The sequence below is a fragment of the Scyliorhinus torazame genome, chromosome 4 (assembly GCF_047496885.1).
Source record: "Scyliorhinus torazame isolate Kashiwa2021f chromosome 4, sScyTor2.1, whole genome shotgun sequence".
In the NCBI taxonomy this organism is placed as follows: Eukaryota; Metazoa; Chordata; class Chondrichthyes; order Carcharhiniformes; family Scyliorhinidae; genus Scyliorhinus; species Scyliorhinus torazame.
Window position 1 is genome coordinate 184,957,102 of NC_092710.1, and position 13,083 is coordinate 184,970,184.

Below are 13,083 nucleotides of genomic sequence, written 5' to 3' on the forward strand. Positions count from 1 at the left end.
ACACTAATGCAAAGTACAAGAGTTTCCTTTTTCTTTTTAACGAGGTTCACAATATCCCTCTTTATCCAAGGCTTCCTAAACTTCCCATACTTATCCTTCATTCTCTCAGGAGCGTGACTTTCCTGAATCTTAATCAACTGTCGCTTGAAAGACTCAGACATGCCCGATGTAGATTTACCATCCAACAGCCGCACCCAATCCAAATTCTTCAATTCCTATCTAACGTTATCCTAATTTGCCTTTCCCTAGTTTAGCACCTTAAGCAAGGGTTACCCTCATCCCTGTCCAAAAGTACCCTAAAACTTACGGAATTGTGGTTACTACTCCCAAAATGTTTCCCTAGTGAAACCTCAACCACCTGTCCAGGCTCATTCCCCAATACCAGATCCAGTTCTGCCCCTTCCTCAGTTGGACTATCTACATATTGCATCAAGAAGGCTTCCTGGATACACCTTCAAAACTCTGCCTCGACCAAACCCCTAGCACTAAGTGAGTCCCAGTCAATATAGGGGAAATTAAAATCCCCGACCACAACAACCCTGTTACCTTTGCATCTATCCAAAATCTCTACCTATCTGCTCCTTTATCTCTCACTGGCAGTTGGGGGCCTGTAATAAACACCCAACATTGTGATTGCCCCTTTCCTGTTCCTGAGCTCTATCCAGATTGTCTCATTGTATGAGCCCTCCAAGGTGTCCTCCTGTAATACGGCTATAATATTCTCCTTAACCAGTAATACTACTCTCCCATCTACATCCCCCTCTATCTCTCCTGAAGCATTTATATCCTCCAACGATTAGCTGCCAATCCTGTCCTTCCTTTAACCACGTTTCTGTGGTAGCCACAACATCGTAATTCCAAGTATTAATAAGTGCTCTAAGTTTATCTGCCTTACCCGCTATACTTCTGGCTGAATTGTTGGAATGGACCAGTAGCTCTAGTTGTGCAACGAATACAGTCCAACACTCAGGCAGATAGATTTCTAATTTGATGTAACATTTTATCCACACATAATAAAATTGTAAAAATAAAGTGATACTGAGCTTCCAAAGCTTCATTTACCATGTGTCTGCTTGATTAGGGCCCTCACCCATTGATTTTCCCTTATTTAAGTGGTATCTAAAAATAGTCCGAATTTTACTGGTAATGTTCCTTTCACTTTGCATGATTATAGGATGTGAGTTGCAGAAGCTCTATGACAGCTGTGTCATAAGAGTGGGCAAGCAAATAGTACGCTAAGAACGGTTAGGCTACGTTTGGATAAGGATTCACTGAAGGTCATTGGGGAGTGTACAGAGGGCAGATTTACAGTTAGTGGGGATATTTCTGGGCCTCCCCCTGCCAACCTCACCCCATCCCCCATCCCACATTCCCACCTCCCAGAACCTGAAGGTGGAAGCCACAAAATAATACCTGTTGATCGCTGCTTCTTCACTTGTAAAAACATTTCCGCGTGAATAATTGTTTTGCTGAAATCCAAGCTGACCTCTTGTCTGAATGATGGCAAAGATGGTTAATAATGCAATGTGAATTTTGAGGGGAGCAAACACGGGACTTTCTGACAAGAAACAAGATGGAGGAATCAACTGATGATATCACTGCGAACAGAGAGCTCCAAGGCAGCAAGCCCAAACTGTTACAAAGAATTATTACCGCAGGAATCTGAAAGTGCTCTTTTCTTTTGCAATTATTTTGTGTGTCCTTTTATGGTCTATAAGGAAGTGAAAGCTATGCATTTAGAAGAACTTTGAATGGTCAGAGGTCTTTTGTCAAATCATTTGCTTTGAAAGTTATAAGTGACTTGTAAAGCTAGTAAAGACATTGCTTAGCAACTCTTCTTTAAAAAATTCATGCATCACAATTAGGATTTGTTCAGAATGAGCCAGTGCAGGAGCAAATACTCCAATCAATAAGATACGTAGGCTGCCATTCATTATTTTTCACAGAGTCTCATTCAGTTTCAAAGATAAAAGTTAACATCCTCTAGAAAAATCAAAAAGGTTCCTGGCATAGATTCATGTGAATAGAGTCAAATGACTCCAAGTCAGGTGGCTCTGTCTGGCAGGATTTTGTTCCTTGTTCTAGATGCTTTCTGAAGGCCAGTTTTGAGCGAGATGGTGGTTGGAACTACCAGCATAAGAACAGCTGCAGGCATTGCATCAACACAGCAATTGTCCATTTTGAAAAAGGGTCAGATTGTCAAGACTTTCCTGTTTCATCCCTTGTTGGCATGTCAATTTAGATACCATTTTTCTACACTTATTCTTTACAAAATCATCAATCACATCATTGTTGGTAATATCTTGTAAAGAAGCGCTTTCAATTGTCAATATTGCTGAATTTTTCAAATGTTTCTGACTCATCGTACTTTGCAAAATAACTTAACTCTTTTCAATGCAGGAAAAGAACAATCACCGGAAGCATTTGTGACAGGTATTATAAAAAATATTTTCAGAATGGTTTCCGCATTTGGAAAGAGTTAAAGGTTGCCTGCAAAGCATCACAAACTAGTCTGTACAAATCAGCTGGTGATCTCAAAGCACAGAGCTCACATTTTTGATAAAGTTATCAAATTGTTTCACGTCACCTTCAAAAAGATATGTCTCTATGTCGACCCAGTAGAGTCACTTAATTTTTTACTGCAGTGGCTTTCAGCACTTTTGACTACACTATTGTCAAAAAGCTCGCAAAATGAATCAAGAGTTTTCTTTAAAGACTCACTTCTATTGTGCAATTGCATCATGACTGTGTCAAAAATAATGCTGACAGTCTCAACGGTGATCTTCTTTTTCCCTTTTAAATTGATCCCATTGTCTCTAGTTCTAGCAAAAATATCTTACTGCATCTTGTTCCCTTCTCATCAAATGTCTCAGAAGAAACTATTTTAATGTTTGTGCCTCTGCTTCATCCAAGCTATAGTTATTTTGAACTTCCATGACAACACTTTTTACAGAGGCTTCCAGTTGTGCAGCATTCAATATTTTATTTTCCATTTTTTGGAGCAATTTGCTGACATCATTAATTATTTGAAGTAACAATTCCACAAAATAGTAAAAAGAGCAATATCACACTGTTCCAACTTCTCTTCAGTTTTCGCATGCTGTTTTTCTGAATTTATTGTAGCTGTGCCTGATAAGGTTTTCTTCACGTCAGCAAAGTTAATTTTCAAGGCCAAAACAGCATCTGCATTAGCAGACCATCTGGTGTCACAAATTCTTTTGACCATCAAATGTTTTCCATTTGCCTGCTCAAAGCCTGATTTCAACATACTCCACCGATGTGTGGAAACCGAAAAAGAGGCATACACGTTTTGAATTAAGTCAAAAGAATGCACAGCTCCTTCACAGGATTCAGCTGCTGCATTGCAGGTTAAATTCAAGGAATGACTGGAACGTGGGATGAATAATGCACAGGGGCTTGTATTGTTCAGTCTTGCTTTTGACCTGAATAGTTTCCTGCCATATTTGCGGCATTATCAAAGCTCTGTCCAAACAATGTTTGATATCCAAACCTAAATTTGCAATGATTTGCAAAACATTTGCCTCCAGACATTCAGAAGTGTGGGCTTGTAGCTGGACAAAACAAATAAATTGCACAACAACTTCACCATCGCTGGTCACATATCTTAAAATGAATGTTAATTGGTCCACATGATTCATGCCTAATCAACAATTATGGAATGGTACTTGCCATCTTTTACTTCATCAGTGAATTGGTTTCTGAGCTTTCTGCCATTATAGTGACAAAGTCATTGCAGATTTGGTGCATTAAAAATGAGGGGCGGGATTCTCCGACCCCCCGCCGGGTCGGAGAATCGCCGGGGGGTGGCGTGAACCCCCCCCCCCCCCGCTGCGGCTGCCGAATTCTCCTGCACCGGTTTTCGGGCGAGGGCGGGGTTTACGCCCCGCCGGTCAGGGACCGTTGGCAGCAGCCCCTCCGGCAATTCTTCGGGCCCCGATGGGCCGAGCGGCTGCCCGTTTCCGGCCAGTCCCGCCGGCGTGAAATGGACATGGTCCCACACGGCGGGACCTGGCTGGGAGGCCGGCTGGTGGAGTCCTCTGGGGGATCTGGCCCCAGGGAGCCCCCCACGGTGGCCTGGCCTGCGATTGGGGCCAATTGCTGGAGCGGATAAGAACCCCCTGTGCATGCGCCAGAACACGCTGGCATTTCTGCGCATGCGCGGAACCACAACGGCCCTTCGGCGCCACTGGCACGGTGCCAATCCATCCGGCGCCGGCTTAGCCCCCGGAGGTGCGGAGGATTCCGCAACTTCCAAGTGGCCCGACACCGGAGTTGTTCGCGCCCTTCTTGGCGCCGGGCCATCGCTCCAAGTGTGGGAGAATCCCGCCCCTGGTCTTCCCTGAGCCCCAATATTGATAACTTTTCAAATGCTCTTTGAGAAACTCGTCAAAATCGCTCAGGTGTTCAAGGGAGCCAAAAAAATTACTTTTTTGATTTGACAAATCAGCATGTGGTCTTAGAGGCAGTCCCAGAGAAGACAGAAGTTTGACTGTGACAACACTTCTCAGCCCTTCCCTCCAGTAAGAACACTCTTTTCCAAACTGTGCCGATAATGCAGAATCAATTCTTCCAGATAATTTACATCTTTGAACAAATGCACAAACAGCTTTAATTTAAGCTTTGGAAGTTTCATGATTAGCAATATCTCTTCCAACAATGTTTGTGCAGCTGGAAGTATTCAGAGCTGGTGGTGTAGGTTCATAGGCTCAGCTTCGGCGCATTGTATAGGAGTTTCCCCATGAGGTGAACACTGCTACTAGCCCAAACTGCTGTCGAACCTCAGTCAGGTATTTTCACTCGAGTCTGTTGAAGGCCTTTTCTGTGTCCAGGTCTTTCTCCCCTAATCACAGCCTTCAGCGCATATTTAAATGTGGGATCTAATGGCCCAACCCTGGAGATCACGGCCGGGCGCCGTTTAGCACTGGTCTCCACAAATGGGAACGGCACTTGTTTGGGGGGGGGGGGGGGGGGGGGGGGGGGGGGGGGAGTGGTCTCCCAGGCAATTGGAGGTCCATGGGTGGCACCCTGGCACTGCTAAAGCCACCCGGACACCTTGGCACCGTCACCCAGGCATCCTGGCAGTGCCACCTAGGTGCCAGCCTGCCACTGCCAAGGAGTCCAGGAGGCACTGCTGGCAGGGGCACTGCCAGAGTGTTTAACTGGCAGTGCAAAGATGGCATTTTGCCCACATGGAGCTCCTCAGTGGAGGAAGTGAAGGTAATTGTGGCCTCGGCAAGACCTTCCCCACCGAGGCCCGAGAAAATAACATCGCACTCGATAGCGGGGTCGTTCCTGGCACTTGTCCACAACGGGACTCTTGTTTTTTTTTTGTAAAATCGCATTTAGTGAGAAAACCATCAGCTGCTGACAGTTGACTTTAACAATTACAATCTTAAAGCAGCAATGCATTTAATGAGGTAATACATTTAAAGTTGCAATGAATTTAAGCTACAAGCATAAGAAGGAACAAACTGCTATGATAATAATCTTTATTAGTGTCACAAGTAGGCTTACCTTAACACTGCAATGAAGTTACTGCAAAGATCCCCTAGTCGCCACACTCTGGCGCCTGTTTGGGTACACAGAGGGAGAATTCAAAATGTCCAATTCAACTAACAAGCATGTCTTTCGGGACATGTGGGAAGAAAACCACGCAGACACGGGGAGAACATGCAGACTCCACACAGACAGTGAGTGACCCAAGCTGAGAATCGAACCTGGGATCCTGGCGTTGTGAAGCAACAGTGCTAACCACTGTGCTCCGTGCCGCCCAGATATATGACAAGTATATGGGAGAAGACCTCAGATAGAGGGCAACTCTCAAAAAAGGTCCATTAGCAATAAAGAGCTCAAGGAAAAGGCAACAATGACCTCAGAAAGGAGGCACTGGAAGACCCCAGAAGGGCAATTAAAGAACTGAAGCACTATCAATTACGACGAGACGAGAGTAGAGAGTAATCGAGGCTTTATTACGCAGAGCTGTGTAGCCTCCCGTAGCTGCTGCCGAAATGGCTGCAGCTCGGAGAGCACACACATTTATACTCCACCTACTGGGCGGAGCCAGCAGGCAGGGATCTTCCCCCGCACCTGTATTACAGGGGCCTTACCGTAATACCCCTCGTATGCGGTATATACAATACAACAGTGGTGACTACCACATTCACCCCTGTTAAAAAAAGAGTCCAGTCGGGGTGGTGGAAAACTATTTACATTCAGGTGTTTAATATTTTAAGGAAAAGTTTACAAATTCAGACGACCGGGCGCCTTGATCCGTCGTTGCGAGTGCCGCAGTTCTGGTGGCGATTTCAGGGTCGGTTCGGTCGTTGGTGACTCCGGGAGCGTGTCGACCTCATCTTCATCCCCGGGTGGGACCAAGGGGAGGACGGATCGTCCTGGAGCGGGGGCTGTGGTGGGGTGTGCTGGGGGGGAGGGAGGGTGGCGCCAGGGCAAAGGGGGGGGGGACCCAGCTAGTGCCAGGTCCCTTGGGGAGACTGTGTCTTGGCAGCCGTCAGGGTACACTACGTGGGCATACTGCGGGTTCACGTGAAGCAGCTGTATCCTCTCAACCAACGGGTCCGTCTTATGTAGCCACACGTGCTTGCAGAGGAGGATGGGTCCTGGAGCTGCCAGCCACGCTGGGAGCGAAACCCCGGAGGTGGACTTCCTGGGGAAGGCAAAGAGACGTTCATGGGGAGTTTCGTTAGTCGCAGTGCAAAGGAGTGACCGGATGGAGTGACGGGCGTCGGGGAGGACTTCCTGCCAGCGGGAGGCTGGGAGATTTCTGGACCGTAGGGCCAGCTGGACGGCCTTAAAGACTGTCCCATTCTCCCACTCCACCTGCCCGTTTCCCCGGGGGTTGTAGCTGGTCGTCCTGCTCAAGGCAATGCCCCTGTTGAGCAGGTACTGGCGCAGCTCATCGCTCATAAATGAGGATTCCCCAGTCGCTGTGGACGTAGGCGGGGAAACCGAACAGAGCGAAGATGGTGTTGAGGGCTTTGATGACGGTGGCAGACGTCATATTGGGGCGTGGGACAGCTAAGGGGAATCTGGAATATTCGTCGACCACATTAAGAAAGTACGTGTTTCGGTTTGTGGAGGGGAGGGGCCCTTTGAAGTCCACGCTGAGGCGTTCAAAGGGGTGGGAGGCCTTCACCAGGCGCGCACGGTCTGGCCGGTAGAAGTAAGGATTACACTCCGCGCAGACCTGGCATTCTCTGGTGACAGCCCTGACCTCCTCGATGGAGTAGGGCAGATTGCGGGCCTTTATGAAGTGATAAAAGCGGGTGACCCCTGGGTGACAGAGATCGTCGTGCAGGGTCCGGAGTCGGTCCACTTGTGCGCTGGCACAAGTACCTCGGGATAGGGCATCGGGGGGCTCATTGAGCTTACCGAAGCGATACAAAATCTCGTAATTTTAGGTGGAGAGTTCGATCCTCCACCTCAAGATCTTATCATTTTTTATCTTACCCCCGCTGTGTGTTGTTGAACATGAAGGCAACCGGCCGTTGGTCAGTGAGGAGAGTGAATCTCCTGCCGGCCAGGTAATGCCTCCAATGCCGCACAGCTTCAACGATAGCTTGGGCCTCCTTTTCGACGGAGGAGTGTCGAATTTCGGAGCCATGGAGGGTGCGGGAAAAGAATGCCACGGGCCTGCCTGCCTGGTTGAGGGTGGCGACTAGAGCGACGTCTGATGCATTGCTCTCGACTTGGAAGGGGAGCGTCTCGTCGACCGCATGCATTGCAGCCTTGCTGATGTCGGCCTTGATACGGTTGAAGGCCTGGTGAGCCTCGGCCGTCAGGGAGAAAACGGTGAAGGGAATGAGTGGGCGGGCCTTGTCCGCATAGTTAGGGACCCACTGGGCGTAGTACGAGAAGAGGCCCAGGCATCGTTTGAGGGCCTTGGGGCAGTGGGGGAGGGGGAGTTCCATGAGGGGGCGCATGCGATCGGGGTTGGGCCCGAGCACTCCGTTCTGGACCACATAGCCGAGGATGGCTAATCGGTTTGTGCTGAACACGCACTTCTCCTTGTTGTAGGTTAGGTTGAGGAGTTTAGCGGTGTGGAGAAATTTGGAAAGGTTAGCGCGTGGTCCTGGCCGCAGATGATGATGTTATCCAGGTACGGGAAGGTGGCCCGCAGTCCGTACCGGTCAACCATTCGGTCCATCTCCCATTGGAAGACCGAGACCCCGTTAGTGACGCCAAACGGAACCTTAAGAACTGGTAAAGGCAGCCGTCCGCTTCAAACGCGATGTACGGGCGGTCCACTTTACGAATGGGGAGCTGGTGGTAGGCAGATTGTACGTCCACTGTTGAGAAGACCCGGTACTGTGCAATCTGATTGACCATATCAAATATGCGTGGGAGGGGGTACGCGTCGAGCTGCGTGTACCGATTGATGGTCTGACTCTAGTCAATGACCATCCTGTTTTTCTCCCCAGTTTTCACAACTACCACTTGGGTTCTCCAGGGGCTGTTGCTGGCCTCGATAATACCTTCCCGCAGCAGCTGCTGGACCTCAGACCTGATGAAGGTCCTGTCCTGGGCGCTGTACCGTCTGCTCCTGGTGGCAATGGGTTTGCAATCTGGGGTGCGGTTTGCAAACAGAGAAGGCAGGTTGATCTTAAGGGTCGTGAGAACACAGACAGTAAGGGGTGGTAGGGGCCCGCCAAATTTCAGGGTTAGGCTCTGGAGGTTGCACTGGAAGTCCAGGCCAAGTAGCAAGGCAGCGTAGAGGTCGGGGAGGACGTAGAGCCGGATGCCGCTGAACTCTACGCCCTGGATGGGGAGGGCAGCGGTGCAGTACCCCCGGATCGCTACGGAGTGGGATCCGGAGGCCAGGGAGATTTTCTGGTTAATGGGGTGTACCGCGAGGGAGCAGCACCTTACCGTATCGGGGTGGAAGAAGCTCTCAGTGCTCCCGGAGTCCAGAAGGCAGGATATCTTGTGCCCGTCGACCTTCACCTTTGTCGAAGCGGTCGCGAGGTTGTGCTGCCGGTACTGGTCGATCGTGATGGAGGCGAGACGCGGCTGGTCGGCAGCGGTTACAGGCAATGAGCGGCCCAATGAGGTGGCTGACGAGCAGGGATCCTGAGGCGGGGAAGATGGCGGCGCCCATGGGCCGCACATGTCCTGAGGCAGGCAAGATGGCGGTGCCCACGGGCCGCACGTGTTGTGAGACGAGCAAGATGGCGGTGCCCACGGGCTGCACGCTTTGTGAGGCGCGCAAGGTGGCGGCACCCACGGGCCACACGTGGTCTGAGACGAAGAAGATTACGGCGCCCACGGGTCGCACGTGGGGGGTGCAGGGACAATAGCGGTGATCGAGCGGGCCTGGCACACATCAGCGAAATGTCCTTTCTTCCCGCAGGCCTTGCAGAGCGCGCTCCGCGCCGGGCAGCGCTGCCGGGGGTGTTTTGTCTGTCCGCAGAAGTAGCACTTGGGTCCCCCGGGGTTGGTTGGCTGCTGCGTAGCGCAGGCCTGGGGCGGTCGCTGATGGGGTCCACGATGGGGTGTTCGCTGGCGGGGTCCACGATGCCCCAGAGGGGTGGGCCGTGCGGTCGGGGGCATACGCCTGTACATTGCGTGAGGCGACTGTGAGCGAGATCGCTAGTTTCTTGGTCGCCGCAAGGTCGAGGGTAGCCCCTTCTAAGAGGCGCTTGCGGATGTAGGCCGACCCTATGCCCGTAACGAACGCGTCTCTATCTAGCAGGTCAGAATGTTCAATGGCCGAAACGGCCTGGCAATCGCAGTCTCTCACCAGGGCGTGCAGGGCACGCCAGAAATCTTCCACAGACTCACCGGGAAGTTGGTGCCCCATGGACAGGAGGTGCCTGGCGTAGATTTTGCTGGTCTGCTGAGTGTAGTTCTCCTTCAGTAGCGCCATGGCCTCTGCGTAGGTTGGCGCGTCCCGGATGAGGGGAAAGATATCGGAGCTCAGCCGCGTGTAAAGGATCTGGAGCTTCTGTGCCTCTGAGGGTGGTTCTGTTGCAGATCCGATGTATGCTTCGAAGCAAGCTAGCCAATGTGCGAAGGCCGACTTGGCGTTGTCTGCTTGAGGGTGCAGCTGCAGGCGATCAAGCTTGATGCAGAGATCCATCGTTGTAAAATCTCTGCCTAATAAATTGATGCACTATCAATTACGACGAGACGAGAGTAGAGTGTAATCGTGGCTTTATTACGCAGAGATGTGTAGCCTCCCGCAGCTGCTGCCGGAATGGCTGCAGCTCGGAGAGCACACACATTTATACTCTGCCTACTGGGCGGAGCCAGCAGGCAGGGATCTACCCCCTTACCTGTAGTACAGGGGCCTTACCGTAATACCCCTCGAATGCGGCATATACAATACAATAGTGGTGAATACCACAAGATACCAGAAGGCGGGCAAGGAGATAAATGCAGAATGGAAGCAAGTTAACACTTTGTCAGAGACAGACCTTACCAACGGTGATGCCAAAACAGTTTGGTCCTATCATACCAAATGGGCATGGAGGGACGGATTGTTCATAAACACGTGGACCACTTGAGGAGTGGAGAGGTGCTCTAGCAGTCAGTGTTGCCATGAAGAAATATTTTAGAATCTGTAAGCATCGAAGAACCTGATCCAATTTATCGTAGACATAACTGATGTCTCTTTAGAATAATAATAATAATCTTTATTGTCACAAATAGGCTTACATTAACACTGCAATGAAGTTACTGTGAAAAGCCCCTAGTCGCCACATTCCAGCGCCTGTTCGGGTACACGGAGGGAGAATTCAGAATGTCCAAATTACCTAACACGTCTTTCAGGACTCGTGGGAGGAAACCGGAGCACCCGGAGGAAACCCCCGCAGATGCAAGGAGAACGTACAGACTCCACACAGACAGTGACCCAAGCTGGGAATCAAACCTGGAACCCTGGAGCTGTGAGGCAACAGTGCTAACCACTGTGCTACCAAGCAGGTAGTAATGAGCTGCTTGTGCAAGAAGGGGTTATTGTAGTTCCTGTTAATGTCAATCCTATAGAAGCATCTCAGATTGCAGAATTATGTTGCTCTACAAGAAACAGTAAAAATCCTCAAAGACTTTGGGTGGGATTCTGTGATCCCGAGGCTAAGTGTTGACGCCGTCGCAAACGCTGTCGCGTTTCTCGACGGCGTCAACACTGCCTCAGTAACAGCAATTCTGGCCCCTACAGGTAGCCAGCACGGCACTGGAGCGGTTCTCGCCACTCCAGCTGCTGATCCTGTCGTGAACAAGGCACTGCGGGATCTGCGCATGCACAGTGGCATCGGCGCCAACGCGTGCATGCGCAGTGGCTCCCTTCAATGCGCCGGCCTCGACGCAACATGGTGCAGGGCTACAGGTGCCGGCGCGGAAGAACGGAGGCCCCCAGCCAGAGAGGCAGGCCCGCCGATCGGTGGGCCCCGATCGTGGGCCAGGACACATCGGAGGCCCCCCCCAGACTCAGACCCCCCCCCCTCTCCCCCCCAACCCTTCCATGCCGAGTTCCCGCTGGCTGAGAGCAGGTGTGGACGGTGTCGGTGGGACTCGGGTTTTTTACGACGGCCGTGAATCGGCGGGGGGGTGGCCCGCGTGGAGCGGCCTCCGACTGGCGCCGCGCCAAACACGCTGGCGCCAATGGTGATTCGCGCCGGTCGCGGGGATTCTCTGGCCCGGCCCTGGGCTGAGAGAATCCCACCCTCTATTTCTAATTGTTCAACTCATATACGTGATGTTCAGTCAGAATTTCAGACTGAGTAACTTAGTTATTAAAGATTGGATGAAGGAGTTAAAGGGCGAGTGATGTGGTGATTTGTGGTGATTGTCCCTTTAAGCTTTGTGGAACCAATTGGAACTGAGAGTGGGTAATCACCCCAGGGGATGGAGTCCTCTCTTAGGAAATAGACATGTAAAAGACATGAAGGAGACTATGGGCAGCCATGTGGCTGCTGTACTGTTGTACAGTTTCTTATTAATAAATACCCTTGTTGTTTCTAATGAAGTCAGTGAAAGTGCAATTTACAGTAAATTTACTCGATTCATAAATGCAATGCCTCAGTAAAGTAGAGATCACGCAGTGGGTGGGTGGAGCAGGCTGTTTGGTGGTGGTGGTGAAGGAGGGGAAGGGGCGGTAATGTGGCTGTCCACTGTTGCTCCGTTAGTTATCCAAAACTATCAGAGGAATAAAGGGATGGAACAAACAATCATTTGGCTAGTTGAGGACATTCAAAAGTAAATTCAATGTGATCTAACAGTCTGCTGCAGGAAGGATGCAATAAAAAAGATACATGACTTTAGTATTTATTTTGTTTGAAATAGAGTTGTGCATCACATGATTTAGAAGCCTAAGTCACGAATTACATAGTGTGGTCTGTGCAAATTGACCTGTACGAAATCCCATACAGAACATTACAGGGCTAGCACTGCTGCCTCACATCTCCAGGGACCCAGGTTCAATTTTGGCCTCGGGTGACTTTCTGTGTGGAGTTTGCAGCCCATGTATGCGTGGGTTTCCTCCGGGTGCTCCAGTTTCCTCCCACAGTCCAAAGATGTGCAGGGTAGGTGGATTGCTAAATTGTCCCTAAGTGTCCAAAAGGCTAGCTGGGGTTATTTGGGCTACGGAGATAGGGTGGAGGCATGGGCTTAAGTAGGGTGCTCTTTCCAAGGGCTGGTGCAGAATTGATGGGCCGAATGGCCTCCTTCTGCACTGTAAATTCTATGGTATACAAAGGAATAAAATGGTCAGAGTAGAGTAGATTATTCAGCACGTCCTGATGTTCTTAACTCTCTGAAAAGCAGTTCATCCGGTCCCACTTCTTTGCCTTTTCTCGTGATCCTGCAATGTTTTTCTCTTCAGGTAGTTATCCAATTCCTTTTTGAAATCCACCGTTTGAATCTGCCTCGACCACATTCTAGGCAGTGCCAGATCTTAATCACTCGCCGAGTAAAAAAGTTTAGCCACATGTCACCTTTGATTTTTTTTTTTTTTTGCCGCTTTACTCCACGGGGGATACACTAGTGAAGTAGAGAATGTTCCCTTTACAGGGATCAGTAGAATTAAAATCAGGTGGGTTCTATAAA

General features: G+C 50.1%; 1 protein-coding gene across 2 annotated transcripts in view; it reads right to left on the reverse strand.

Annotated features, from left to right (window-relative positions):
• Positions 1-13,083, reverse strand: part of kif3ca (kinesin family member 3Ca) — a 263,681-nt gene that overhangs the window by 164,143 nt on the left and 86,455 nt on the right. The gene's annotated exons all lie outside the window — the stretch shown is intronic.